This window comes from Lutjanus erythropterus, chromosome 12 (assembly GCF_056507025.1).
Source record: "Lutjanus erythropterus isolate fLutEry1 chromosome 12, fLutEry1.hap2, whole genome shotgun sequence".
NCBI lineage: Eukaryota > Metazoa > Chordata > Actinopteri > Lutjaniformes > Lutjanidae > Lutjanus > Lutjanus erythropterus.
The window spans coordinates 16,057,034-16,084,878 of NC_139328.1; the positions used below are offsets into that span (position 1 = coordinate 16,057,034).

Genomic DNA, 27,845 nt, shown 5'->3' on the forward strand with positions numbered 1-27,845 from the left:
ATTTGCAGTGCGCTCTAAAGAAAATATGTAAGATCTATTGATTAAAGTCACAGATTATTCATATGTTTTATGTAAGACAGTACTGCAGTCTTAAAAATGTCTTGTGAACAAGAATTAAAAACAGCTGTAAATCTGAAATACACTGACCTCTTTATGTCGATATTTGAAATTCTTCCTCAGATTCCGCTTAAATTTAAAAGTATTTTTAAAAGAAGTTGAATTCCACTACCTAACTGATCACATTTTCATCCTCCTATAAAATTTGCTCTGTATCTCAATTTAGTTTGACATTGATTGAAGCTTGAAGCAGGCCTATAGGCTTCATCCATCTCCCTAACAGATGGTTTAGTCTCAAATTGACATTAGACTACCTTAGAGGCCTTGAAAGCATCTGTCTTGCATTGACTTTTTTTTTTATATTAGTGTAGTTAATAGCCCTTGAAGTTCATTTGTTGTTTCTTTTTACTGTTCTGCCGGTCCGTCTCCGTGTGTTGTGAGTTGAGCCTGGCCTGAAGCGGCCGGTTCATGCAGCAGCAGTTTGCCTTGTCCTTGGCCACAGCTATTTCCAGCTCTAGCAGGTTGCTGCTCCACTCTTGAGCTGTTTTATTCTTGTCTCTCAACCATGAGCATATAAAAGATGGCTCAGTTAGCCTGTCGGTATCAGGTTGATCATCCAGGGCCTTTTAAGGTGATAGAAAATAACGTTACAGGGTCAGTGTTATAGAAAAGTTAACAGCTTCCTCCCATTCTGAGTGCTTTGGGTGTGTGTGTGTATGTTTGCGCATGAGCATAGTTATCCCAGGCTAAATGTCATTCCCCTTCACTGGCATTCGTTCCTTTGGCATGAGGACAAATAGAATTGAGGTCAGAGGGCGGTGGAACACCTGCCACCTGCCACAAGCCTGGCCAGAGTCAGCCCTCCACCTCTGGCACGCTGCAGAATAGAATGTCTAAAGCCAGCGCCTGTTTCCTGTGTGGTACGCTGATCAATTGATTTGCAGATTGATTTTGACATAAAGAATAACTATATAAAAGCAGAAAACAAGGCCAAAATCAGTTGTCAAAGAGTTAATCTCAAGGATTTTTTTTTCTTTAACAAGCAAATGATCCAAAATGATGGAAGGAATAACAATAATTATGTAGGACTTTTCAGTAACAAATTACACTTGTAAAAAAATGCAGCACTTCAAAAAAGACAAAGTCAGAAAATTGACCAGATGGAAATGAAATATAAAATCAACAGATAGAGACAAAGTATGAACAGTAACAGATGTGCAGAAATGCAAAATCAATAAAATTCCATAATTGAAATGTAATTATATAGACATCGATCTATTTGTAAAAAAAAATAATAATAACATTTGAATATATCAAATTATGCCCAATTGATGGCAGAATTAAATCACACGCAAAACTAGAGCTGCAATAATTAGTTGATGAATTGGTTAGCTATAAAAATTAATTGCCAACTATTCTGATAATTGATCAATCTTAAGTCAGTTAATTTAAGAAAAATATGTCAGAATTCTCTGATTTCAGCTTCTTAAAAGTGAACGTCTGGTTTCTTTAGTCCTCTATGACAGAAAACTTAACTTCTTTGGGTTGTGGACAAAATAAGACATTTACGGACGTCACCTTGGGCACTGAGAAACACTGATGGAGAATTTTCACCATTTTCTGACATTTTATGGACCAGAAAACTAATCCAGTGATTCCCAAAGTGTGGGCCGTGGCCCACTTGTGGGCCATGAAGGTCCTGCAGATGTGCCTTGAAAGGTTATGAAAATAAATAAATAAAACATTTTAAAGTTTTAAATTACCATAAAATATTTACAGTTATTTCTTTTAGAAGTACTCAGAACGAATTAAACAAAGCCATGGGATTTAAATGAATGTTATTCTTCATTTAAGTGACTATTTTAACAGATGTTACACTGTATTTGGTGACTTGTCACGTTAACAACCACACGCATCTTGTCATTGATGCGATTTGTCTCCTGTGTTGATTGGAGTTGTGTTGGAAGGTTGGGGTGGGCTACAAAAGATTTGCAGATTTCAAATTGGGCCATGGCATTCTGAAGTTTGGGAATTTCATTGATAATGAAAATAATCTTCACTTGCAGCCCTAGAGGAATTCCAAAAAGGCAAAATCAGAAAGGTATTGACCAGACAGAAATATAATATAAAATTGAGAAATAAAGGCAAAGTATGAAGCACAACAAAAGCAGAACAGAGTGTAAAATAATTAAAGTAAAAGCAAGCCCATAACAGTCTAGTTTTCTATTTTTTTTTATTTTAACAGAGATAGAGAACTAGCTTGCACAGCTCTGTGTGGCAGGCTGTTCCAGAGTTGATGATCCCTGTAATTCTATAATTATTATGTAATTATATAGATATAGGTCTATCTGATTAACCCACACGTTAAGTCTTTTTCAAAATATACCCAATAGATGACAGAATTAAATAAAAATTACACACAAAGCACACAAAATTGTCCATATGGTCAGCAATTCCAGCCTGACTTTGTAGTCCGCGAGGGGGAAAAAATACTACAAGGCTCTTTTATTGTAAAGCTTTTAAACTTTAATGAATAATAGTAAACTTATTTAGGAAAAGCTCACAGACTGGCAGAAAATAGGCCTGCATTATAAATATTAAAATGCAATGAGTGTGTAATGTGCATATGTAAACCAGGATTCAGAATATAAAGGAGCAGAAAGCCAGTCCGCTTGTAGGACTCATTGATTAAGTGGCGAAAAAGTGCTGGAGTACAGAATTTTCTGTATCAGGGCTACTGCTGCTGCTGCTGCTGCGGTGTGTGCGTGTATGTGTGTGTGTGTCGCTTGCTGCGGTCCGTGCTCTGTCCCCTTGCCTTCAGAGAAATGAAGATATATGTCGCCTTCTCCAGTCTGCCCATTTACTTTTATTTCACACTCGAGCTCCTGCAATATCGGGGAGACAGTCCACAAGTCCTAAAGCCCTCGAAAATCTCTCCCTTGGTTGAAGTGAAAGTACCTTGTCTGGTGTGTTTTTAGTGGAGAGGCAGTTGTTTCGATTGAGTGCTTAGAGGAATTCCTACCGTGGAATCATATTTCTAAAAAGTGGCTTCGATGGCTGTCGTGAGGAAGTGCTCAGAGTTGGGAGTTGATCGGAAGCCCCTTGGATGAAGGATGATATGAAGTCTCTCTAGTTAATTATTGATGTTATTTTTGCTTCCTGATAGTAGGTGCGCTCTTTCTCTCTCCTCGTGTTTAGATTGAGCAGCTGCACAGAATGTTCTGGCATACATGGATTAAACAAATCCAATCTATAATTTCTAATCAGAACTATCACAAAACAATAAAAAACTTCTACTTTCTGTTCTTTTACGCTTTCTCTTTTGTAAGTTATCATCATCACCTGCTTGTGTTTGTGTTCAGGTAGGGAGTGCGTCAGAGTCCCTGGTGCGTGTGTGTAATGTGTGTTATGTGCCTGGGTGTTTTAAGAGCGCAGGTGGGTCTTCCAGCGGTGGAAAAGAAGATTGAGGAAGACACATAGGAAGCACCCTGTGGGTGACAGATGAATCTTTCAACTCGGAGTCCCAAATACAGAGACAAATCAACTCTACCAACAGGGGTGCAGCAGGAACTGGGGCTTTACTATATTTCACCTCGTTCATTACTCACACACACACACCCCACTACAGAGTCTAAAGGCGTTTCCTCATAAATTAGACCTAGTTGTTAAGTTTTACAATTGCTAGTAAATTGAAAGTGCCGTTATAACCAGTAGTAACATGTTCGAGGACGGGTTTTCTCGGACATCCTCGTTGTGTGTTCTCCCTGTGTGTGTGTTTACCGCAGCCCCAGCCTGCAAGGGGAGCCTGTTTCGTCTCTGTGTCTTTCCCTCGGGCTGCTAGAAGCCAGTAGCTGCTACAATACTGTAAACAATACGATTAATAGCCCATGACTCATAAACGGGCTCCAAACAAGCCCTGCAGCGGCGGTCTGTACCCTTTTACGTGTCACCTCCTTGTAATATTTGCCCTCCTCCCTCTCTCATATACTTCTCAGCTTTCTTTTAATATGGCAACATACAGGCAAACCCCGTATGGTAATCACCTCACCTGAGCACACAGAGGGCTCTGCAATCATACACACTGTGTGTGCTCCAAAATGTAGACAAATATGATATCAGTGCTAATAGGCAGCACCATTTGTGGACCCACGGAGACAAATTGGCAAAATGGGTCAAATGTAGGGCTGCACGATATATATAAAAAAAATCATGTAGTGACAATTTTGACAGATTTTGCAATATGATTCATGATTAGTGCAAATGGGACTGGGAAATATGGCTTAGAAGTAATCTCTGTTTTAACCTATGCCACAATATACAGCATATATTTCGATATACGCATTTACTCAAAAATGCATTGCTGTAATTTCTTAAATAGCCCAAACATATGATGATGTGATAAAATATGATGCATTGCTATTGATTAACCCATCCCAGACAGCATGCCGAGGCACACTGGTGCTTTGTTGGCAGGTCCAGGTGTGCTGTGGGATTTAGTGACCACCTTATACATTATTATTACAACATAATACAATACTATTAAAATTTTATTTACATTTGAAACAATTGAATTTCAATGTACTATATTTGTACTTCACTCGTTTCCCAATACAGAGGCAAATCCTGTCCTCTGGAAAAAATTCCATTAAAAACCGTCTGTCAAAGTCAACCCCAGTTTTTGCTGCGCAGTGGCTGGATGGTTGGAATTACTAAGACTGTGACACATCAAAGGCCCTGATTGATTTTTTGATTGATTGACACCTTATTTTTTTCCTACCTACACTCTAGGAACTCTGCCCCTGATTGGCTAGTGCTCGTTGCCTCAGTTGGTTAGGTCGGTTACGGAGGCTATTTTGCATGGATATGAATACAGGCATGCCTTGAGATTTTGGCTTGCCCTTTGGTGTGCCTTGGACAGAAAAAGTTTGAGAACCAGTGGATAAAACTACCCTAGAGTGTATAAAATTGTGAAAATAAGCTTAACCCTGCGCATCCACAGCAGTAAAATGCAACATACACATTAATGCAGCAGTGATGTTCATCTTAAAACATCTTATATTATAATTAAACACTCATGGGGACATTTTACTGCAGAATGACCACTTTAAGTAAACTTTGATATAATACATATTTTATTAAGGTTTAGAATGCAAAACTTTTACTTATAGTGGAGTTTGGGTTGAGCAATAGGGACTAAATCAAATATCACAATATTTTGACCCAATACCTTGATCTTAATATTGGAGCAGTATTAAAGGAATGACTATTGATGCTTTCAGCACAATAAGATTTTTGATAAATAATAATCAGTGGTGTAGATATAATGACTAAGTTGTAAAGGCAAATAATAGAACATGTAAAACAGTCTTGTAAGTTCAGAAAATTACATCACTTTACTGTAGTGAAGCCTTTATAACCAGGACAATACAACACTTAGGCCATTTCATGAAATAACAATGTCCAAAAATCTAAGACAACATGTAGTCTCATGTCACAATATCATATAATATCAATATATTGCCCAACCCACAGTGGAAAATCATTTTTTATTTTAATTTTCACAGTAAAAAACTAATAAAATCAAAATGATATGACATTTGTTGGGGTCTGTATCAAACAAACATGTTTCCTTACACCTGATTTGTAGGCCAGGGCATCTCTGCAGTGCTACAGTATTTCAATTACGAAGCTGTTTTATCACACAGTTTACCTTGCAGCTTCTGCGAGTTGGATATTGTGATTTTGATAATATTCTGATCAATTGTGCAACCCTTGTGTCTGTACTGATGTCAGAATAGGAAAACGTCACCTCAGAGACAACACAGTGTGGATCACCAGCCGTTATATCACACCAGATACCATAAAGACTCATTTTAAAGAAGAATCTGATCATGTAAATCACAGGACAGGACATAAAACTAATAATCTGTTGATCTTTATGAATTAAGAGTAAACAGTCTAGTATTAGCCTAGTCATCAATGTAGAGAACAGGTTAAAATTGAATCAAATCATGTAGAGCTGCAATGAATAATCAATAATTAAGCAACTACTAAAACAATCACCAACTATATTGATAACTGATTAATCATTTAAAGTAATTTTAAAAGAAAAAACATCCAAATTCTCTTTTTCTCAGTTTCACATATGTGACTGTTTTCTGGTTTCTTTACTCCTCCATGACAATAAACTGAATACGTGCTGTTGTGGACAACACAAGATATTTTAGGACGTCACCTTGATGTCACCAAACAACTGATCGATTAATTAAGAAAACAGACAGATTGATTGATAATAAAGACAATCATCAGTTGCAGCCCTATAATCATGACCTTAAAATCAAAAGTCAAATTAAATTGTGGATTTGGAGAATCGTGGCACCCTCAGTCTGTACTAATGGGCAGCACCACAATGGTAGTATTATAGCAGGGATCATAATTGGATAGAAAATAGCATTGTGGGCCCACGGAGACAAATCTGCGAAATGGGTCAAATGTTTGCATTTCTAGGTTCTTGCCACTATATTCACGTTCTTCATGGCTGCCATTGATTGAATTAGAAGTTTTCTCTCTCTCTTGCTCATTTCAGAGTAGGCTAATCAAGTCAGACTGCCATGATTGAGGAAGCCGGTGCCTCTTATATTACCCAAATAGATTTCATGGTTATTGGTGCAATGCAAAACACTTAAAATTCAAGAGAAATGACAGAAAATACAATGCTATTTCCAGTGAATGTTATATTTGATTTCTATAAGCTGTACACATATCCTCGAATCAGTTTTAGCAATTAGTCAAATTAGATCATTTTAGGAACAGATCCTTCAGGAGTGTTTTTGTGGTTATATTGTCTATTTTCTGTGTTAAACAGCAGGTCAGTTTGACACAGCGTTAGGCGCCAAATTAGGAAGGCAATAGAAATGAGAGACTAGAAGAGGAGGGTGGGCAGGAGACACAGTGTGCAGGGAGTTTTGATCTGCCTGCCTCTTCTGCAGTAACAGCAAGTGAATGTGTGAGACTGTAACTGTTTGCGAGCGGTCTGCTCCTGTGATTTGTGCGTTCAGCTCCTGTCCTCTAGAGCATCTGGCTCTCATCTAGCCCAGCTTGTCTAACATCACTGCAGGAGGCTTCAAGGGAAGGAGGCCAAAAAGTTTGAGGATGTGTTTGTGTGTATTGTGCAGCCTCCAAACAACTGTATTTTGGCCCTTTTTTTTATTTATTTCACTCTTATTATTGTATTTCTTCTTTAGATATGCCTCTGTAGTCCTGCTCTTTTTTTTATTTTTTGTCTTTTGCTGAGTCCCACCCACAGTGTAATTGACTCTTAGCATCCAGTGACAGTCAGTTTAGGAGGTGTCTTAGCAAGAAAGCCACACATTCTCACACCGACATGTGAGTGCTGTGTTTCTGAAATAGTGCACACTGCACGTCTACCCCCCTTGCTATTTTTGAAACAGCCATTGATAGTGTGGTTGGAATATCAATCCCGTTGGGAGGCAGAGAGGTAACGCTCAGTCAGAAATGTGGACCATACCAAAGTTTTGAAGCTAGGATTGTTTTCTTTATTAGTCAAAAAAAAAAACTAGACAGAGTTAAGCATTGAACATGACGATCACAGAACACTCCAGATGTTGTTGGTAGAGGAAAGCCATAAGCCAGTCATCATCAAGAAGTGGCCTGCTGTCATTGCAGTGATTGTGTTGAAGGCATCACAGCAAAAAGGAGCTCCTTGTAGTCATCAAAGCATAGCTACAGCTGGTTGAAGGGGACCAAATCCATTCAAGAGGTGATTTGGTTCCATTTTACCAGCTTTAGCAAAGCATTGTGGAATCACTGTTTCAGAGGCGGACATGGCAATGGCTGTGAAGTAAAGTGAAGTGTCTCAAAGGTTCGACTGCAGCAAAGTTTTATCCAAAAAGAACCAGGGCAAAGAAATGCCACGTTGCATTCAAACATCTTATTAAAACCTGAGATCACACAGTTTTCACCCACTGGTTGAAATGGACATTGCTGTGTCTATTTCTCCTGCCCGTTCACCTTCACCCACTCTGCATGACACACACAGGTACATTTAGCACACTACACCCCATTTACCACCACAGCAATAACACATACAGTACAGTACAGTTGATCAACCTTACCTAACTTTCTCCTTTGCTGCCTCCCAGGCAGCCTATTTATCCTCCTTGCTATCTTTTTAAGTTTTATGCTTGCCCCCCCCCTCCCAGAGAGCGAGAAAAATTGTTCCCTGAGAAAAGGATAATAATAATCTGTGGCAGTGCACTTGAGTCAAATGTCCTGGAGTCATGAAGCAATTACAGGCTCTGACAGATGGGCCCTGCTGCAAGCTCGCTGCCGCCGCGCCGGTCACCGAGACGGCCAACAGACAAATGCAGAGGCATAACCACATACACAAGCGCTCTCACTCATGTTCCTACAGCAGCACTCTGGGGTGTCAAGTCACAACATTAATTTAAACCAGTCATTTAAGTCCTAGAGACTGATTTGTAGTGTAGAGGGTAGTGTTTGAACAGTGACTGAGGGCAGATTATTTTATGTCTCTTTCAGCACTCTACAGTAGTACAGCAGTGTAACATTTAACAACTAAAGATTCATCCCTCTGCTTATAAAATAGGGATCACAGAAGAGCCCACACAGAGAACTGATTGTGTTTTTGTGAATGTATTCCTAAGCTTAAGGTTATTAAAGTCAATCATAAGATTAGTAAATAATTCCTGCTATGTAGAGCAGCAATGATTAATCAATTACTAAATTATTTACCAACTACTTTTGAAAACTGATTAATCGGTTTGACTAATTTTTTAAGACAAATAAGTAAAAAATTCCCTGTTTCCAGTTTGTTAAATGTGAATATTTTATGTTTTCTTCACTAACTTGTGACAGCAAACTGAATATCTTTGGTTTGTGGGCAAAACAAGTCATTTGAAGATGTCATCTTGTGCTTTCATCAACATGTTTTACCATTTTCTGACATTTTAAAGACCAAACAGCTAATCAATTAATTGTGAAAATAATCAACAGATTAATTGACAAGGAAAATAATTGCTAGTTGCAGCCCTGCTGCTATTAGTAGCAACATCAAACATCTCCCAATTTTTAGCCATGCACAGTTTTGTTATATGGATTTTTAATTTCTAATCTCACTGCTGCAATATTTTTCATTTGCTCCAAAACATTCAACTTCTCAGGCACCCGTTCTTCCTCCTAAAAAAGTTGTTATGCAGCTCAGTCTTTGCATTAAGATACACCAAAGTGACGTTTATTTGGCCTTTTTTCAGCTTTCATTTCTTTAGTCAGCTGTTGTAATTATTGACTTTTTCTGCCAAGCCACAAATGAGTTTCTCAGAGTGGCCAGTGACAGCTGAGTGATATACGGCACTGCTTGTAGACAGGATGGGGGTCAACATTGGGCCAGCTTGATATGGCACACCAGAGGCAAGTCTATTTGTAACATACACATGCACATTCATGCTTGCTCACTCACACACACACAGTCTCTCAGTCGCTCAGAGTCAGGTGGCCAGGCTGCTCACCTCGTCTAAGGGCCATAACAGGGCAAAAGCAGGGGGACGACAGGCACTGAGCATTTGATAATGTCAGCATCTGCTGTGTTTGTCACTCAGACAGCGGGTCAATGCTATTGAGGGCCTGGGAGAAACATGCAGTGCAAGCCATGCAATCCTACACGCCTCTGATGTCTTGACAGAAAAGAGAGCTAGACAGACAGAATATCATGCAGAGGGGTCTGACTGGTGGAAAAAAGTGAAGCCTAAAAATGCAGCTTCATTCTGATCCTCTCCTCAAATAAAAAAAAAAGATTTTTGCTTTTTAGAATGGCTAAAGTGGTGTTTTTCTGTTGTGTAGTTATGCTATTTTTTATGTTTGGTTATTATAAACAGATTTGATCTCATTTAGCAGCAAAAAAATCAACAATTTACCAATTTAATATCGTCTAAATTCTTATCAAGTCCTGCCATCAAGTTGAGTCTGTCCCTTCAGAAAATTTGACTAATGTTTTTGTTTCGTTCTTCTTACGTCACATCCCACTTTATCAGAGAAATTACATTAAATGCAGTGTCAGAAAGGGAGTTATAGGCTACAAACGATTTCTTTATGACTTAAGTGTTTTTTTTAAACATTGTCAGTAAACTCGGGTAAAAATAATGCATATCATTAGTGTTGGTGTCAGTTGTGTCACCTCGGCTGAGATATTTCTTTCATTCAAGGGGAATAGAGTTAATCAAGCCTATACTTGACGTATTACTCAGTTCAGAAACAAGTGTCTTGCATTTCATAAGAATAGAGCTGTCGTACTAAACAGTGGCATTACGTACACCTTTTCATTGCTCCACTGCGGGAGAAATTTTGTGGCCATGGATACATCCCAGCCTGCCGCCTCTAACAACATTTTAATTCAGGAAAATGAATCTAATTTGCTGAAGGACTGTTTTATATCTGCAGATACTGCTTTAGTTTTGTCTTATTTGTTCCATTGTTGTTTCATGTGCTTTTTCAAGTTGGAGCCAAAATGCAGTGGAAAAATACCTTTAGTAAAGCAGTGGATCAACATTTAAGGGGTTTAAAGAGAGGTAAACCTGTTCTATAACTGGTACATTGTCCATGATCCAAGCACAGGCCAGAGAGGGGGTCAGAATAGGTGAAAGTGCTAGATATGAATAGCTCGCCATGCAAACTACTCCCCACACTCCCCCCTCGCTTCATTTGTCTCGGTGTCCATATTCTGTTGCCTTTTTTTGTTTGAAGCAGTCAACAATTGGAATCAGCTGACGGGCCATAGTTGACTCTGATCCTGCATTGTCACTTTTTGATGGTCTAATCTGACTGCCATGCGGCCCAGCAAAGCATTTGGCAAGCATAGCAAACGTGAACAATGAGAGCAGGAATCAGGGGGAAGGGGAGGGGGAGCACGGGGGCAGCCGGGTTGATGTGGGGTAGGGGGGGTGCGGATAAGGGCAGCGGCATAAAGGGAGGGCAGTCATAGTTAAACACACAAGATTGTTAACACGGAAGCCATATGATACAGCAATAGGATAGAGCTCGCTTGTAGCAGCAGCAGCAGCAGCAGCAGCAGCAGCAACCTCTTCATTCTGCCTCCTCAGCAACTATGTCCTGCTCTTTCAGTTGCATGTTTAAAAAAAAAACTCAGCAACAATGGCAGAGTTTTGGTCCAATTCACCTTGCTTTCTGTTTTCCCCCTTGAGCCATGTGGGTGCACTGGAAAAGATTATGGTATTAATGGTCAGGAGCAGCTCCCAGCATACCTCTCGCTGCCTGCCTGCTGAAGTTGGTGCTAAGTTGCAGCTGGCTCAATTTCAAGGGCTGTAATGCAGTAAAATCACCCAATAATGAAAGGAGGCCCTGTTCATATGGCGATGTCACAAGGTGACCATAGTTGGTGTCCAAAGTAGTGCACAAAACTCACCCTGCAAGCTCTAAATATGATAGCTATCATTTTGTACTAACTTACATAATTGTCTAATGAATTGTTGGCATGTCTTGGATGAGGGCTTTTTATTGGCCAAGTCAGCCAGTTTGAGAAAGCAGTAAGTTCCCTACAGCGATCATTGCTGCAGTGAGACTGCCCAGAGACAGTATAGCTAATGTATGAGCCTTACCACTCACATTCATACTCCCCCCTCCCTCTTTCGCTATATTTTGCCTGCTATTTTCCCTCACACCATGATCACAGTCATATTAACAACCTGCAAAGCACAAACACATCCTCAGACACTGCTGTCCAACATGATTTTTCCCAGAAGGAAACGAGGACTCGCACCTCACCAAGAATACATACTTCTTTACATTCCATAGCTATCATATGTTCATATGGGTACATAAAGAAGTATGTACACCAAGGAGGTAATCTTAGGCATGAAATGTTCTCACCTTTCGCCAAGGTCAGGAAGTTATGAGCAGAATATTTTTCCTCACCGTTCTCCCTCCCAAGTATGGTAGTCTGCACCCGTAAGGTGACTTTGAGTGTAAATTCAGTTCAACACTCAAGGCTTTCGTTTGGTTGCCATGTAAGGCTGAACAGCCGGTCCCCCCGCCCCTGAACATAACAGAAGTTTTGCAGTCCATACCATAGTCGACTGTCCCAGTGACCCCCTCTGTCCTCCAGACAAAGTTGGAGAAACCAGGAGGATTCAGGGGGAGGAGGAGGAATACAGCTCCCTTTTTTATGGTGGTCTTTTTCTCTTTCCAGGAAAAATGTTGAGGTGGATTAAAGGGCTTGGATAAAAAAAAAAAGCAGCAAAAGAAGGAAAGAGTTTTCTCCTTGATAGAAAGTCCCGGGGTGTGAGGAGCCTCTGTGTGCACCTTGTCTTGTATGATGATCATTTGCCGTGTCCTGGGAGCAGAGGTGCACCTATAAGCCGAATTGCCCTGCTGACATACTACACATTCTCCCTTCTCTCCTCCCACTTCTGTCTCCCTCACCACCGCCATGTCGTTCTCTTATTTCACCCCCACTTTCCTGCACCCTCTCTCCTTTTCCCACCTCTCACTTGCACCAATATGTACCCCCTCTCTTTGCCTGTCCCCTCGTCTCTCTTGTGTCAGCAACGTCCCCAGTGGCTAGCCGGAGCGCTTGCTGATGTTTGAAAACGAGAGTGATCCAAGTGGAACAGGAAGCTATTGTGAGCAGGATTTGGGCTTTAGGCGCAGAGGCAGGCCATAGGTCACATGAAGGCGCTAATGCCCACTCAGCACTTGTGGATTGGTCCTGGCTATACCCCCCCCACACCCACCACCACTCCCCCCTCGTTCTCTCTCTGTACCTCTCTCTTCCCACACATAGATCACTGTTTTTATGGTCATCTTTTCCTCACTTCCTTTTTCCTCTGATCACCTGTCCACCAGCTGTTCTGTTGCATCGGGGGGTGGAACTGATCAATAACCATTTGCATGGTGGCGAGAATTGTTCAGCAAGTCTCTAATGAATCTTTGCCCCAGACCAACACATTCCACAAGTCGACACTGCCTCCAAACACGCTAAGCTAGCCAGCTGAGGCAATGGGTGTAAAACGAAAAAATGGATTAGGAGGAGACCAGCTTAGGTTTGAGTTTGGAGACTTGGTGGCGGAGAGGTGAATAAATGGGAAAAGTGGTGCAATGTTTTTGCAGTGGTTTGGAATAGCAATGAGGGGAACTGGAGGTGACAGTTGGTGGATGAGCCTGGTCCTAAAGGTGTGACGTCCTGTTTAGGAAATGTCACAGCCACCCGAGAGGGTGAGCAAATAGGAGCGAGAGGGGGGTGAAATTCCTTCCTACATGGAGGTTGGTGGAACGTGAACCAGCGAATTAGCCCGCTGGTTGTTGTGTCTGTTCTGGTTTGGGCGATAGCACTGCAGTACTGTGTGCCCTGCATGCCCTGCCTAGCCTATAGCAATCCGTTACAGAGAGAGGGAGAGAAGAAGAAACTGGGTTACTACCCTAAGTGCTGTGGGTTCAGCTGGTGACACACATCTACTCAGCCAACCATCGCTGCCCAATATCCCCTCCCGCCCATCCTCACCTTCCTCCCCCACCCCCCACATCTGTGTTAATACACTTCTCACAGCTGTGTGCTGTCAATCCGCTTTTCCTCCCTGTTCAGAACTCCCGACCTGCCCGCTGTTCATTATTCTGATGCTTCGTCATCCTCTCTGGTCGCCACATTCCATCCATCCATCCTTCCTTCCGCCCCAATCAGCCAACCTTGGGCTCAAAAAGTGCGACGTGCTCTCAAACTTACCTCCCATCAATTAAGAATGGCAGTGACCTCCCCCGCCCCTCAGTTTAAATTGAAAAGTGGCCACCAAGAAAGAACCAAAAAGATATTTAAAAAAGACAAAAAATAACACATTAAAAGTCCCAGTTATTATAGTATCCTTAGTCATGGTGACAAAAATCATCTTGGAAGGTGTCGGACGCAGAGGGCGAATTGTGCATAAGGGAACGTCTCTCCACACCAGTGCAGGTCTGAGTTAACGAGTCCGTCATTAGATAGCGGCAGGGCTGCAACCATGAAGCCTAATGAGCCAAAGAGCTGTGCTGCTGCAGCATGTCCGGCCAGTGCCAGGAACACAAGAGAGGGAGAGAGGGAGCAAGACAAGAGAGGGAGGGAGGGAGAAAGAACAAGATGAGAGAGATAGAGTGGAGAGTGCAAAAAAACAGGGCTAAAATCCATGTGGGCCATAGCAACTCCCCAGCCTCCCTTTTCCCTGTTCCTCCACCTCCTCCTGCATCCTCTTCCTCTCCATACTTTTTTCTTTTTTTATCAAGCCTTTATTTCTTCCTTTCTTTTTAAGAAAAGAGGAACAAGAGAAGGAAAAGCCCAAAGGTGTTCTCTGGTTAAGTTCTGTCCCAGTGCTGCTGCTGCTGCTGCTGCTGCAGAACAGTGCATTCCACTCCCCCTTTCCGACTACGCGACTCACAGGCAAACCATGCGGTTAATAACTGATCGCATCCGAAGAAGAGGAGAGAGGGGGAAGAGACAGGACAGGAGACGTCAAAGGCCCGTCAGGGGTAAACTCCGTCCGAAAGCGAAGGAAGAGCATATATTACCTGTCAGATCAGTTTCTTATCTGAGCTGCTCCTCCTCTCTCTTTTCCCCTCCTCTCCTCCTCCTCCTTTCCCGTAGTGAAGAGAGCCATAATGACCTAGAGAGCGCTCCAGCTGCTGCAGCCATCGTGTGTGCCGGGTGCACGCCTGACTCGCTGAATCAGCTTCTATGATTGGGGGGAGGAGGGGTGGTGGTGGTGGTGGGCGGGTTGAGTGCCAGAGTCAGGGAGGAGGAGGGGGAAAAGGAGAGAAAGCGGGCGCACACACACACACATGCACACACATTCCCATACAAACACAAGTCATACCTTTAGAAGAGGAAGATGTAGAGCTGACATGAAGAGCTGCCATTTGAAAAAAAAAGGGGGGGGGGGGGCAGAGAGTGAGAGAAGAAGGAGGAGGGGGTGCAAAAAAAAATCTGCAGCACTCTCCTCTCCATCATGTGCATTCTGAGGGAGAGAGCTGGGAGGATGCCCTGGTCGGTGGAGGAGGCAGAAAGTGTACCAACCGTCCTCCCACCCCTGCCTCTTTCTTATTCCACCGACACACGCACACACACACACACACATGCAGCCCCTGAGCTTTATCCTGCTCCTAAAATGCGCTTTTATTATTCAGTGGAACTTTATACAGCAGCTTAGAAGAGGGAGTTTACTGAATGTTTGAGAGCAGAATTGTGATGGAGGTATTTAAAAAAGAGGTGGCTGTGCCTCTGCGGTAGAAGACAGCTGTACTTTTAATAGTCCCTCGCGATCCATGCAAATTTGATTACCATTGTCAGGGACTAGAGGCGGAGGATATTGCAATATCTTTTTGGTATTTTTGGTGATTAGATTTGCACTTGTGAATCTTAAAAGAGAAATATTTTATATGTTTAAGTTAATAAATCATAAAATGACCATTAGATGCCATCAGAGATTAAGGAATTAGGTAAAGTTGAAATACTCAATTCTCTGACAAGGCTGCAGTTGTGGTGTTCACCTTTGAAATTTCTTTTCCTAGCTGGAATACCTATTTTAGTTTGTCGGTTCCACATTACTTAGACAATTATTCATTAGTTGAACATTCTGCTTTCATTTTAACTCTGTTTATGGGTTGTAAGAAATAATTTATAATCTTTTAGAAATAATAGATGTTATAACTGTTAAATTGAGCGATATGTTAATGGAGCCTGGCAGGCACTAAGGCAAACAGTTACTGAACTCAAGCCCACTGCTCCAAAAATACACACTCTGGAGCATTTGTTTTCTGGATAATGGGCTTAGGTGTACACTGACAGACAGCTGACAGTTATTAACAGCTGATGAACATACAGTGTAGGACTGTCGCTTTTTGTTTTCAAATCACGATGTTGTGCTTGTCTTGCTCTCCTGCAGTGTTAGTGTAGCCTGCATGAGCTTCACTGCATCTGGACAAGAGCGGGTGGGGAAATCAACTCGCTTCAATTATACATCGTGTATTAGGCTAAATAGTGATTTAGTCTATTCGATATACAGACTATGGCTCCAAATCACTGTTTGAACTGCAGTACTAATTGGAGTGGAAACACGTCAAGCTGAAATACCGACTTCTCCGACAACAATTTCCATTTCACATTTATTCACTTTTTAGGTGTTAAAATTGATACTAAATTATGTTTGATGTTTGCCGAATGAATAAGTGTGTGTTTGTCAGTCATAAGAAATCATTAATAATCTTTTAGAACCATTATGGTTAAATAGATAATTATGTTAATGGAGTCTGTCAGGCAGTCAGTGAACTCCATCTCTGAAGTGTGTATTTTTGATGCAGTGGCCTTTTGTTTTTGGGGATGGGCTTAGCTTTACATTGACAGATAACTGACAAAGTTATAAAAAGCTGATCAACTTACAGTTTACGACTCGTTGCTTGTCATTGTGAAAGTATAATGATGCGCTTACTGTTCCCATAATCTGCATCCTGGGGAGGAGGGGGCACGGGGAAACGACTCACTCCAGTATTCTGAATTTGGACTGCAGTACCCATTTTTGAATTCTAGAGAGTTACATGTTTCACCTTTAAATATGCAGCTTATGCATTCTTGATAGTGCACCGTAAGGGTCACCTTTTCACCAGGAAAAGATCAAGTAGAGCTGCGGCTGCAGTGTGCAGGGCAGAGAGCACAAGAAGAACACAGTGGCCGCAAATTAGGGACAAGGGGTCAACCAGCCGGTAGCTTCCTACCCCACAGTGAGGAGGGTTAAGCTAAGCGGTTAGCACTTTGTGGGAAGCCAAGCATTTGAAACACGCCTCGGCCCCTGTTGCCGGGCTGCTCATGTGTCTTGTCTTCACCACCTCCCTGACCATATTTAGTCAAGCAGTGCAAAAAATAGTTCCAGCTCCGCTCCACTCCACTCTGCTCCTCTCCTTTGCCTCACCCCCCTCCTCTCCTCTCCCCTCTTGCATATCCCCCCCCTCAGCAACTGTTGGCCACAGGCTCCGGGAAGCCTCCCCTACGGCTCCCTGCCTATCGATTCCACCGGCCTGGAAGGAGAGAGGAGTGTTAGGGCCAGCTAGCCCCTGCTACCATTTGCTGCAGCTATTTTTAGTAGCTCCAAATAAAGTGGTCTCTCGTGCTTCCACTTGTATATTCTTGAATCTTTCCCCCTCCCCACCTCCCCTGCTTTACATCCTTCACCACCAACTCTACCGCCTCCACCTCTGATACCACCCCCCCACTCTCTGTGTCCTTTTGATCCCCAACCAGTCTCTATCATTCTTCTTTTTAAATAGAGCTGGAACATGCTGCTTATGGTAGAGCTTCCGTCTGCTCACCTCTAAACTTAGAATAACTGCATATTCGAGCAATGGAGGAGAGAGTAAGGGTGAATAGTGTAGTGCAGAGAAGCGTGGAGGGTGTACGACAGCAGGAAATATTATTGTGTTTTCCCATTTTATTTATTTATTTATTTATTTACACTGCTTTTGGCAATGCAGGGGAGACAAGTGGCAGCCTCACCTCCGAGGCACTGAAAACTTTTGGGCTGCTTTTCTCTCCTTTTTGAGCTCTCATTAATTTTCAAGCGTCTTTTTCAAGCTTTCCCGAGGCGCGGCCACTGAAGAATCTGTTTAATTAGTTGGTCTCATCACGGGGCACATCTATACTGTACGGAAGCAGTGTCCTCTGTGCCCTCCTCTCTTTTTCACTCGCTTCCTCTTCTCTCCTCTTATACCTCAATGACAGCGCACAAGTCCTCTTACTTACCCCACCTGCATTTTAACTGCACAACACCCTCAGGATGTGTAAAGCCAATGTTTTTGCTCTTTAAAGGGACAGTTCGGATTATTTGATGTGGAGTTGTATGCAATACAGTGTATTAGATGGCAGTCAGCTTGCCCCCAATTTGGAGAAACAGAGAGGAGTACCGGCACAGAAGCTAAGCAATGAACTGCTGTTGGCGGGGGCTGCAACAAAATCTATTTTAGCCACTTAAATTAGGTCTACCTCAAAAAACAAAAACAATGTAAATTGTATGTTATGTTTAGGTATTTTTACTGCTTTAGCCTGCCATCTTTTTTATGGGAAACGACCATTATGTAAGACAAATATTCTTTCTAAATCAACCAAACTCTACAGGCAAAATCAGTGATTTTACCTCACAGAACACAGGATCAGTCTGTTAGTTTTTTTGTGTTATTGTGTGATTTATGGGTTTTAAAAGGATAGTTTGAACCAAACTAACAGACTGAGGTGGTGATAGATTAGGTACTCCCGTGCTCTGTTAGGTAAAATTACTGTTTGTGCCAATGGAGTCTGGTGGGTTAAATTTGATTTATATAATGGTTTCCCCATTTGAAAAGGCTGTCTGATGGCAAAGTAAAGCAGTAAAAGTATCCCAAATGTAGCATAAATTTGAACCTTTTTTAAATGGCTGAAATTTTGTTCCTGACCCTGTCCACAACAGTTAATTGTTAACTTTAGGGGCTCCAGGAGCAAGTAAAATGCCGTGTTGTGCAAGTAATTCTGGCAACTCACTTGCCTCGAGACAAGTTGAGAAAAAGAATTAAACTAAGAATTAATCTATCTTAAAATATTATTAATTAATTATTAAATATTAATCAATTTTAGAATATTTTGATGATTGATTAATTGTTAAAGTAATTTCTCATGCGAAATGGCAGAAAATGCTCATGACAATAAACATGACAGTAAACTTTAGTCTTTGTTGTTATTGATAACCACTAATACATAAAACAGTTTTACTCCAGACCAGTAGATTTCTGATCCACTTGCCCAACCATGCAAGTGGAAAAGAAAAGAACAGCCTCACGTCAAATAACCCGAACTGTACCTTTAATGAGATCACATTGAAACCAGACTGTGGCATTTCAGTTGTGATGAATGAGATGGCGAAAACTCACAAACACCCCTCGATATAGTGTGGGCATTTGTCAAAGTGTATTTTCATGAGCCAGAAAAATGTCATGCAATTCTCTGGCCGTTGATTTGATAAGCCTTTTAACAAGCTCCCAGTCGTTCTGCCCTCACTCTCAGTTATATCTCGGGCCTTTTTCATGGTGGAGATAATTCTGCATAGATTTAAGTGTGCAATTTAATTAATGTATTGTCACTGCAATTTATAGCTTTTCGATTACATTATCTTTACGGCTGTTACAAGAATTGACCATTTGTGAGGTAAAATGGATTCCAAGCTAATGTGTCTGCTCAAAACTTGACCTTACATGGCCAATCAAAGTGCAGAATCACAGCTACATAAATGGCAACCATGAATGTCCACCTGTTATTGCCCTGCTGTCTCCACGTTTGCACACCACTTACTATTGAACCAGCAGTTATTCTCCTACCACCCTTAATTCCCTCATAGTGGAACTTCTTATGTACTATGTGTAAATTCACACACACACTAGATGCACTTACTGTACGCGTGCATTTGAACTTGATGGTGTGCATTAGGTTAAGGTTTTTGCGGTCTATAACAATCTCCATTGACGATGCCCTTGTGTGTTTTGTGTATCCCCCTCAGTGGGTCTCCACCCTGCCTGTTCCAGCCACCCAACCCACCAGTTTAATCTCAATTACATCCCGACATCCCATCTGCCCCTGAAACTCAGCAGCACAGCTTACATCTTGCCTCCATGATGAATAGCACAGGGCTGAATGTTTAGCTGAGCAGTTAATCGATCAATAAGAAAAGGGTCGACTAATGGATGTGCTTTCCTTCACTGGATGAAGGGGTGGGATGGGTTGTTCTCCCCACAAGTGCTGCTTAAAAATATCTCCATTCAAATTTAAAAAAACAGATAAACAGATTGGTGTGAGATCAGCCATTTTCTTGTTTTAATGAAGCTTTATTTTGCTCAGAAGATGCAACTTGGCAGGAAAAAAAGCAACATTAATTAGCTGATTACAAGTTTCCTGTGGAAACTTTAATATTTGAAGCTATTCATTTCCTGTTGCTGTTTAAGAATTGTGAATGGATGTCATTAGGATTTTTGACACTGATTAACAGAAATGAGGCAAACCAAATAAATCTCTCCAAATTCACCTAAATTAAGTAGAAACATTATTAATTGCAGGAGTATTCACCCTCCACATGGTTCTCTGATTCTGTTTCTAAATAATCAGTGGAGTAGACAGCTGTTTTTATAAACTGTTGAGTGGAGATCACCCATTTTTAATCAACATGTGACAAATGATGTTAAACATCAAGTCTATCTAGAAGGACCACCGCTGTGTATCAACAAGTGAATGCTGTGTTTGGTGTAAGTCAAACACTGGCAGAAACACACAGTCCCCACCATGAAGCACGATGGTGGCAGCATCATGCTGTGAGGATGATTCTGTGCTGCAGGCCTGGAAGGCTTCTGATCAAGAATTTGTGGCAGGACTTTAAAATGGCTTGTTTCTCATGGATCTCATGTAACATAACAGAGCTCGGGCAGTTTAGCAAAGAAGAATCACAGTAGGAAAGCCACACCAGAGTAGGAAATTAACACCAGCCACCAGCCAAATGCTGGTAAAATATCAAACACAAGATAATGATTTATTGGCAAATTAGAACATTTATCTGTCAGTGGCTCGTGGATGTTTTAAAAAGTGAATTTTCCACTTTGCAACAGACCTTTTCACATAAAATCAATGCGATAATTGTTGACAGAGGTGCCACTAAATATTGACTTTAGGGGATGAATACAAACTGTTTTTTGTTTGTTTGTTAGTTTGTCCTTAATCAAGATACATTTGTTGAGATTAATTTTCACTTTGATACAAAATACTCCTTTTGATCAATTTCTGTAAACCCAGTTGCTTCCACTGTGATTCAAACTTATAGAACTAAAAAAAAAACATGTAAAAGAGCAGGGATGATGTGTAGTGGCCGACTTATACTGTGTATTTGGAGCTGATGCTGGTAACTATATCGGTGAGTTAAAAAAAAAAAAAATCTGCTTTCAGGATATTGCTCGATATTGCATCCTCAAACATGCTCATCAAACACTTGTGACAAAGATATGTAATCGAGGTAGGATATTTAACGGTTTAATAAGAGCTGAAATAAATAGTCAGTTAATCGAATTGTTGGTCAAAAGAAAATTAGTTGCCAACTAATCAGATAATCAACCAGTCGTCTCAGTCATTCTTCAGACAAAAATGTCAAATATTTAAAAGTGAAGCTCTTTTTCTTTGTCATTTCTGATTGTAACTGAAGGGTCCTTGAACTGTTGGTTTTGCAAAAGAAACAATTTGAAGATGTCACTTTGGGCTCTTTGTGATGAGCATTTTCACTTGTTTTTTGTTTTTGGTTTTTTTTTTTTAGAGATTTTATAGACTAAATGATTAGTAATGAAAATAAACCACAAATTAATCGGTAATGAAAAGTATCTTTAATTGCAGCCCTGCAGTTTAACAATAAGCTTAATTTTCCAAATGACTTCAGGTCTTTCAAACAGTAAACTTTCACTTTTAATTATAACTAAAGATAAACTAGAATGCACAATAAAAAAGTATATATCACACAGTAACAAAAAGGATAAAATGTAGATTAAATGCTGCTTAAAAAGTAAAACAAACAAATTAAAACCAACTGCATTCTCCATTATGCTGTCTAAAAAACATTCATATCAGCATATATCAGACAACGCCAATAATGATGTAGCTGTGATAGGATGATATTGGCTGACCAATATATCTGTCTGAGTCTAGTGGTGGATGTGAAAGTCTTTTAATAAGCATTGTGTCTTCTTAGTTCTCTCATATGGTGGCAGTCTTGATGAGAGCTCCCCCCTTTAGGTTTATAAAATTGAGAGTAAGGTGTCCTCTCAGATTGAAGTTTTGCAGAGGGAGTTCTGTTTATCTTCAGATGGTGATGAAGCCCCTGTTTTTTCATTGAGCTTCGAGTCTGCTGGTGAAGTCTTGGTCGGTCATTCAGCTTGTCTTAATTCCTTCTTTCTGTGTGTCTGCCCACCAGTCAACATCATAGAGGGATTAGAGCTATTTCTAATGAGTCCAGTTTGTGCTTTTTGAGTAAATCTCCATGCTCCTCTTCCATCAGCCCAGCTCTTCCTCATGCTTACTTTATCTCTCTCGTCAGTTCCTCTCCTCTGCCTCCCCCTACAGCCCCCTCCTCTGTCCCCCCATCCCATCCCGCCCCTCCCTCCTCATCCCTTTACACAGTGCATCATTTGAAGAGGTGAGGCTGTTGAGCGCTTGGAGGAATAAAAGTGATTTATGAATGGGCCAACCTACCTGGGTGCTGGAGGGGGAAGCCAGTGGCAGTCAGGCTCTCTGATCCAGCAGCCCATTGTTCCCTCCAGCCTCACTGCAGGGGAAGCTCCTCTGCCTCTCCTGCCTCTGATCTTTTACCGTGCCTTACTGGCGCCGCATGTTACCGTTAAGTGACTCACAAACTGCACAAATACCTATGCACTGCAGGGGCGAATATGTGTGCAAGACCATTTGCTCAGAGGCACAGACATACACTACCCACAGGATGCTGCTTACGATCTATGTTTATGTGTATGCAGTTAGCCAGTCAAGGAAATGCACACATGTGCACAGGTTATATTGTTATGTTTAGGCCGGATCAGTCATTTATGATTATAAAGGCCTTTATACATATACAGGGACACAAATAAACGGCAACAGCGAAATTGCAAAAAGTTTGGAGACAAATTTCAATGTCCCTGACTGTTAGCATTTAGTGCAACACATTTTTCTGTAAAGCTTAAAAAAAAAACAAGGAACCAGCATCAAGGGATGATAAACCGGTGCTCCTTTTAATTAATAAAAAGAAGAAAAAACACCCAATATTGAGGAAGAGCAGGGAACTTGATGAGTTTCACTGCTTGGTTCGGGAGCTGAAACTGTACCACAGTGGCTTCAGGATACATTTCACGTTGTCTGGTGGACAATTTGATGCACTGCTTCTGCGACAGCTGGTACCAAGCTTGAAGAAGCAGAGAAGTAATTTCATAGAGCCGATTGATCCAGAGCAGCAGCTAGCCCTATATCTGTGGAAAGGTAATAGTTAAGTTAAGAGCTACAACTGATGAAGATTTTCATTTTCAATCAATCAGTTGATTATTTTCTTGATTAATCGATTAGTTGTTTGGTCCATAAAATGTCAGAAAATGGTGAAAAATGTTGGTCAGGATTTCAGCATATCGTCTGCAAATGTCATGTTTTTGTCTGCAACCCAAAGATATTTAGTTTACTGTCAGATGCATAAAGAAAACAGAAGGTATTCACATTTAAGCTGGAATTCAATTTAGACCTTTTCTTTAAAAGGTTGGTGAATTTGATAGTCGACAACTAATTGATTAATTGTTGCAGCTCTAGTTTAGTTAGCCTCATATGGGCCATGTTTTCTGTGAAACAAAAATAATCAAGTGATCCATCATGCAGAATGTTTGAATGTGATATTGTCAATGATTCACAGTTTATTAGTCACATGTGTACATGCTGGAAGTGAAACCTGTGAAAAATCAAGTGTGCAGTGAAAGTCAATCAATGTGAAAGCAGGGGTTATGAAACAATATATTGCAATACTGGCAAACAAGGTGATAAATTGCCTTTTTTTAAATCTAATTTTAGGAAAAACTGTCATAGCATAAAGAAACCAAAACCAAATGCATAAAATCTGTGATAAAGAAGTTTTTTATGCAGTCAGAATAATGACGATAGATACCAATACAACCAGTGCTTGGGGTTTAAACACAACACAATATGAACCATGCAATGAGTTTTTGCACGTGTCACGATACAGTGTTTTTGAGAACTGATGCAGTATCACGCAACATAATATCTCGATACTCAAGTGTATTGATGTTATTACACCCCTAGTGGATACAGCTTTGAGAAATATTATTAACAGGCAAATGAATCACATGAAGAAGAAAAAACATGTCCGCGTGCAAAGACTTGAAGTTTAAATTTTTCCATAGTTCAGAAGTTAGTACAGGTGAGGATGGCCAGATGCACCAGCCAACAGCCCTATCGATAAAATGAAGAGAGGTGACAGGAAAGGTGTTGTAGCTGCTGAGGACAATGTATGAGTTCCTCCTTGTCACCATATGCTCATATGCAGATACACACCAGACACACACATTCACACACACACATTCAGACAATACATGATGGTAGAATATTAGGGTTTTACAGGGTAAAAATTTAGGAGGGAGGTCGCTTGGGCAGAGATTTGGCTGTTTGTGTGTTTATCTACCGTGTGTATAATCGCACAATGTTTACAGAATAATATATGATAATTCCTGATGGCAGGATGGTGGAGGCGATAAACTTGGTCAGGGGAAAGGGTATACACAGGTGCCCAGCTGTAATTCATTAAAAGATAACTGATCGCACAGATATGTCAAAGCAATCTTTGGAATCCAGATGAACTACACTTAGTGAGTTCTTGTAGCACACAATGGGAGGTAATATCCTTATGTTGGACAATTATCATAACATGTAGTCTGGAGAGACTGATCCTGCTGATTTATTGTTTGTAATTACAAATGTCTCCCTAGTATTATCTGTTATTATCTTCAGTTGTTCAATTAGATGCTGCATTATGTTGCTGTAGCTTATTCTAGTTAAATTACTCACTGAAGAGTGTACCAATAAACGATGTAGTGCAGTGACTGGTCCATTCAGTGAGCCTGGGTGGGCACCAGTTTGCTGCAGCATGCACTGTGACTTAATTGAAAAGTCGCCCAATCCTAGAAGCCTCCCAGTGTCCACCTCTGTATGAGCTGGGACCAGTCCAAGAGATCATCCAGAGGACAAGCTGATACAAGCCCCAATCCCCCTGTGACCAATCAGAGCGCCTACACTTCCTCCTAGGGCTGGGCCAACAGTGGCTCCGAGCCAATAGATAAGCTCAGCCATGCTGTAATGCTCTGTCTGTCCTGTGGCATGCTGAAACATTGAGTCCTGGCTGCTATGTTGCTATAGCACATGTTGGGAGAGGGAGGGGTGGGGGTGGCAGAGGGAGGGAAGGATGGATGGATGGAGGGGAAAGAGAGAAAACGAGGGATCAAGGGATGGATGGAGGGGAGAGGGAGGGAGGGCTACATCCCTTACTGAAGGGACTCAAGGACATAAAGAGCTTTTGGGAAAGTGACTATAGCATGCAAAGAGAAAAGCTTGCATTGTGAAGCCACTATAAGCACTGATGGTATGGGTTTTTCCCTACTTGCCAAACCTAGAAAGAGCAGGATTTATTTGTGGCACTTTAAGTGCCTCAGCAATGCAGGTAATAAATATGACGGAGCAAGGTGATATACTTCCACAGCACAGCTGTCAGGCATCTTTAATATTTTCTCCCCCCCATTTAAAAACAAATGTAGTTTATCTATTTACATGATGTATTGGAATAAGTAATAGAATTTATTTTTGCATTTGATGGTGCTTTAACATCATTGATGGCACTTTGGTTTGTGTGTTTTAATGACACAGTGAGAAGCGTGCTGCATTTTTCTTAGCTGAGTGAATGCGTGTAAAACATCAGTATAAACCTTGTAGTACGGTAAATATGGTTTCACACCACACAAAACTCAAGAAAACATGTCACAGAGTACATTTTTAACTAGCGGGACGCCAAGAATTTTATTTATTCCAGTTATGTGCTTCATGGAGCCTGATTTTATTTATAATACTAATAATTCACACACACATAATAAAAGTATTTTTCACCCTGGATTTTAATTAGGCATGTCTTTATCAGTGTTCTCAAACTTTTTTCAATAATGTACCTCCTTTGAAAGATTTCATTTTCATCAGTCAAGTACCCACTGACCAGCACCAAACATTTTTGGTAGGAAAAAATGTCCACATAAAGAGGTGCAATACAGCACTGAGCCATCAGTGTCAGCTTGTTGGGTTCATGAAGTTACTTCTTTGGCTCTGTTCTCAGCTGCGTTACTATTACCTTTCAACCACACATTCATTTTCTTGATTTTTGTCAGTCACTCAGTACCAGAACTGGCTTCCTGCTCATAGTGAACTTGATCGCATTTGTTGCTTTCTTCTTATATGAGGTTTTACGGCAGTTAATGTTGCATTTAAATATAAAATGTGGTTTAATTGGACTTTCATTTACATTTTTATTGAACTTATTATAGTATAATTAGGAAAATAAAGGAAATTATGCATGGCTGATATTTTTTAAACTAACTTTTTTTTTTTCAAAAACTCTCAAGCATTCCCTGCAGCAGTCCAATGTTCCCTGAGGGGTACCACCATTTTAAAAACACTGGATCATGTTTTTGTGGTCCTAACCAGCGCTCCACATTCTCCCACTTTAAAAAAATGAAGCCAAAATATCCGTGATACAAGTCCTGCCATTTTGTGCTGATGTCATTTGTTGAGTCTGAGCATTAGTGATCAGTGTTGGAGTCACACTTTCGTGTTCCAGCCCAACTTAACTGTAAGCAGAGCTCAGCTGTCAATTGTGACATAAAACCCCCTCCTAGCATCAAATACCTAATTAACACCAAACCGATCGGAATAATAAATATTTGAACAAACACCTTCATAATAAGAACTCCCTAAAATGACAGAAACCATCTTTGGGAAAAATTAATTTGACATTTACTTTGATTTCTTTCAGTTTGGGGGCAGGATGTCTGACCTACAGCCAGCCACCAGGGGATTGAAATATTTTGGCGTAGTATTAATGCAGAGCTTGATATGTTTTTTTATTCTAAGGATCAGAAATTGATCAGACTTTATTTAGTTATTAAAATTACAAAATAATTTTAATGAATGCCTGGCCATACACTAGATCAGCTTAGTCCATTTTGAATTTTCATGATGAAAACAACAATGCAGTGACCTGTTAGAACTATATTAAATTTGTAGGGAACCAAATTGGCATATCCAAGTCTTGTATGAACAGGTTGAAAATCATATGGTCAAATTTGGGCAGAACTTCTGCTCACTGTCCCATGTCAGACATATACAATTTCTGTCAACCGAAAGGGTATTAGTAACCTTAAGGTACTCTGAGGGACACATTCAGGCTGATGTTCACATCTAAACCAAGCTTAGCTGTTGAATAATGCAAACCATGTTACCTTGGTAACCTGTACGGACACTGAAGTCAGTGGCTTCCATGTAAATGCAGTATGACAGGTCAAGGGGATAAGGATTTGTGTTTGTTTTTGTCGTTTGGTGTGCCTGTGCAGGTGTGTGTGTGTGGATGTTTGCGTCCGAACATGCAAAGAATACTGAGGGAAATCGACAAAGAAACAGCGCTTTCTTTGCAACAAAGAAAGCATTGCATTATTGGGATTAGACAGAGTAGCTTATGTGCAAAATTGTCAGAGAAAATCTTCGTTGCACTATCATTATAATCGTGAATCTGTGTGGAATACATTCAAGTCACTATGGAGCCTTATCTGTGTAATGTAAAGTACAGTCATACAAGCTTCATTCCCCCGCCATTAACAAGTTGGCTGTTAGACATTTTCTGTGCTGCTCTGGGGCATATGGCCTGTTGTCTCAGTGCTTAGGGGAGGCAGTAGCTGATACAAGGCCCTTTGATCCCTATTATTTCCCACTGCAAACAATAGATTTTAATTACCAAACCGCTCTTTCAGCTGCAGCCTCTTCCTCTGCAAATGTGTGCCTAGAAGTGTAACTGCTGAAGAAGTCAGACTCATCAGCTGCAATATGGCAGCTTGCTTGTGTCACTTTGGATCTGTTCTGCCAATTACTGTAGAAGAGAATT

At 40.8% G+C, this 27,845-nt stretch overlaps 1 protein-coding gene across 5 annotated transcripts in view; it reads left to right on the top strand.

Annotated features, from left to right (window-relative positions):
- The window catches only part of mib1 (MIB E3 ubiquitin protein ligase 1), an 81,220-nt gene that overhangs the window by 25,895 nt on the left and 27,480 nt on the right, over positions 1 to 27,845 (top strand). The gene's annotated exons all lie outside the window — the stretch shown is intronic.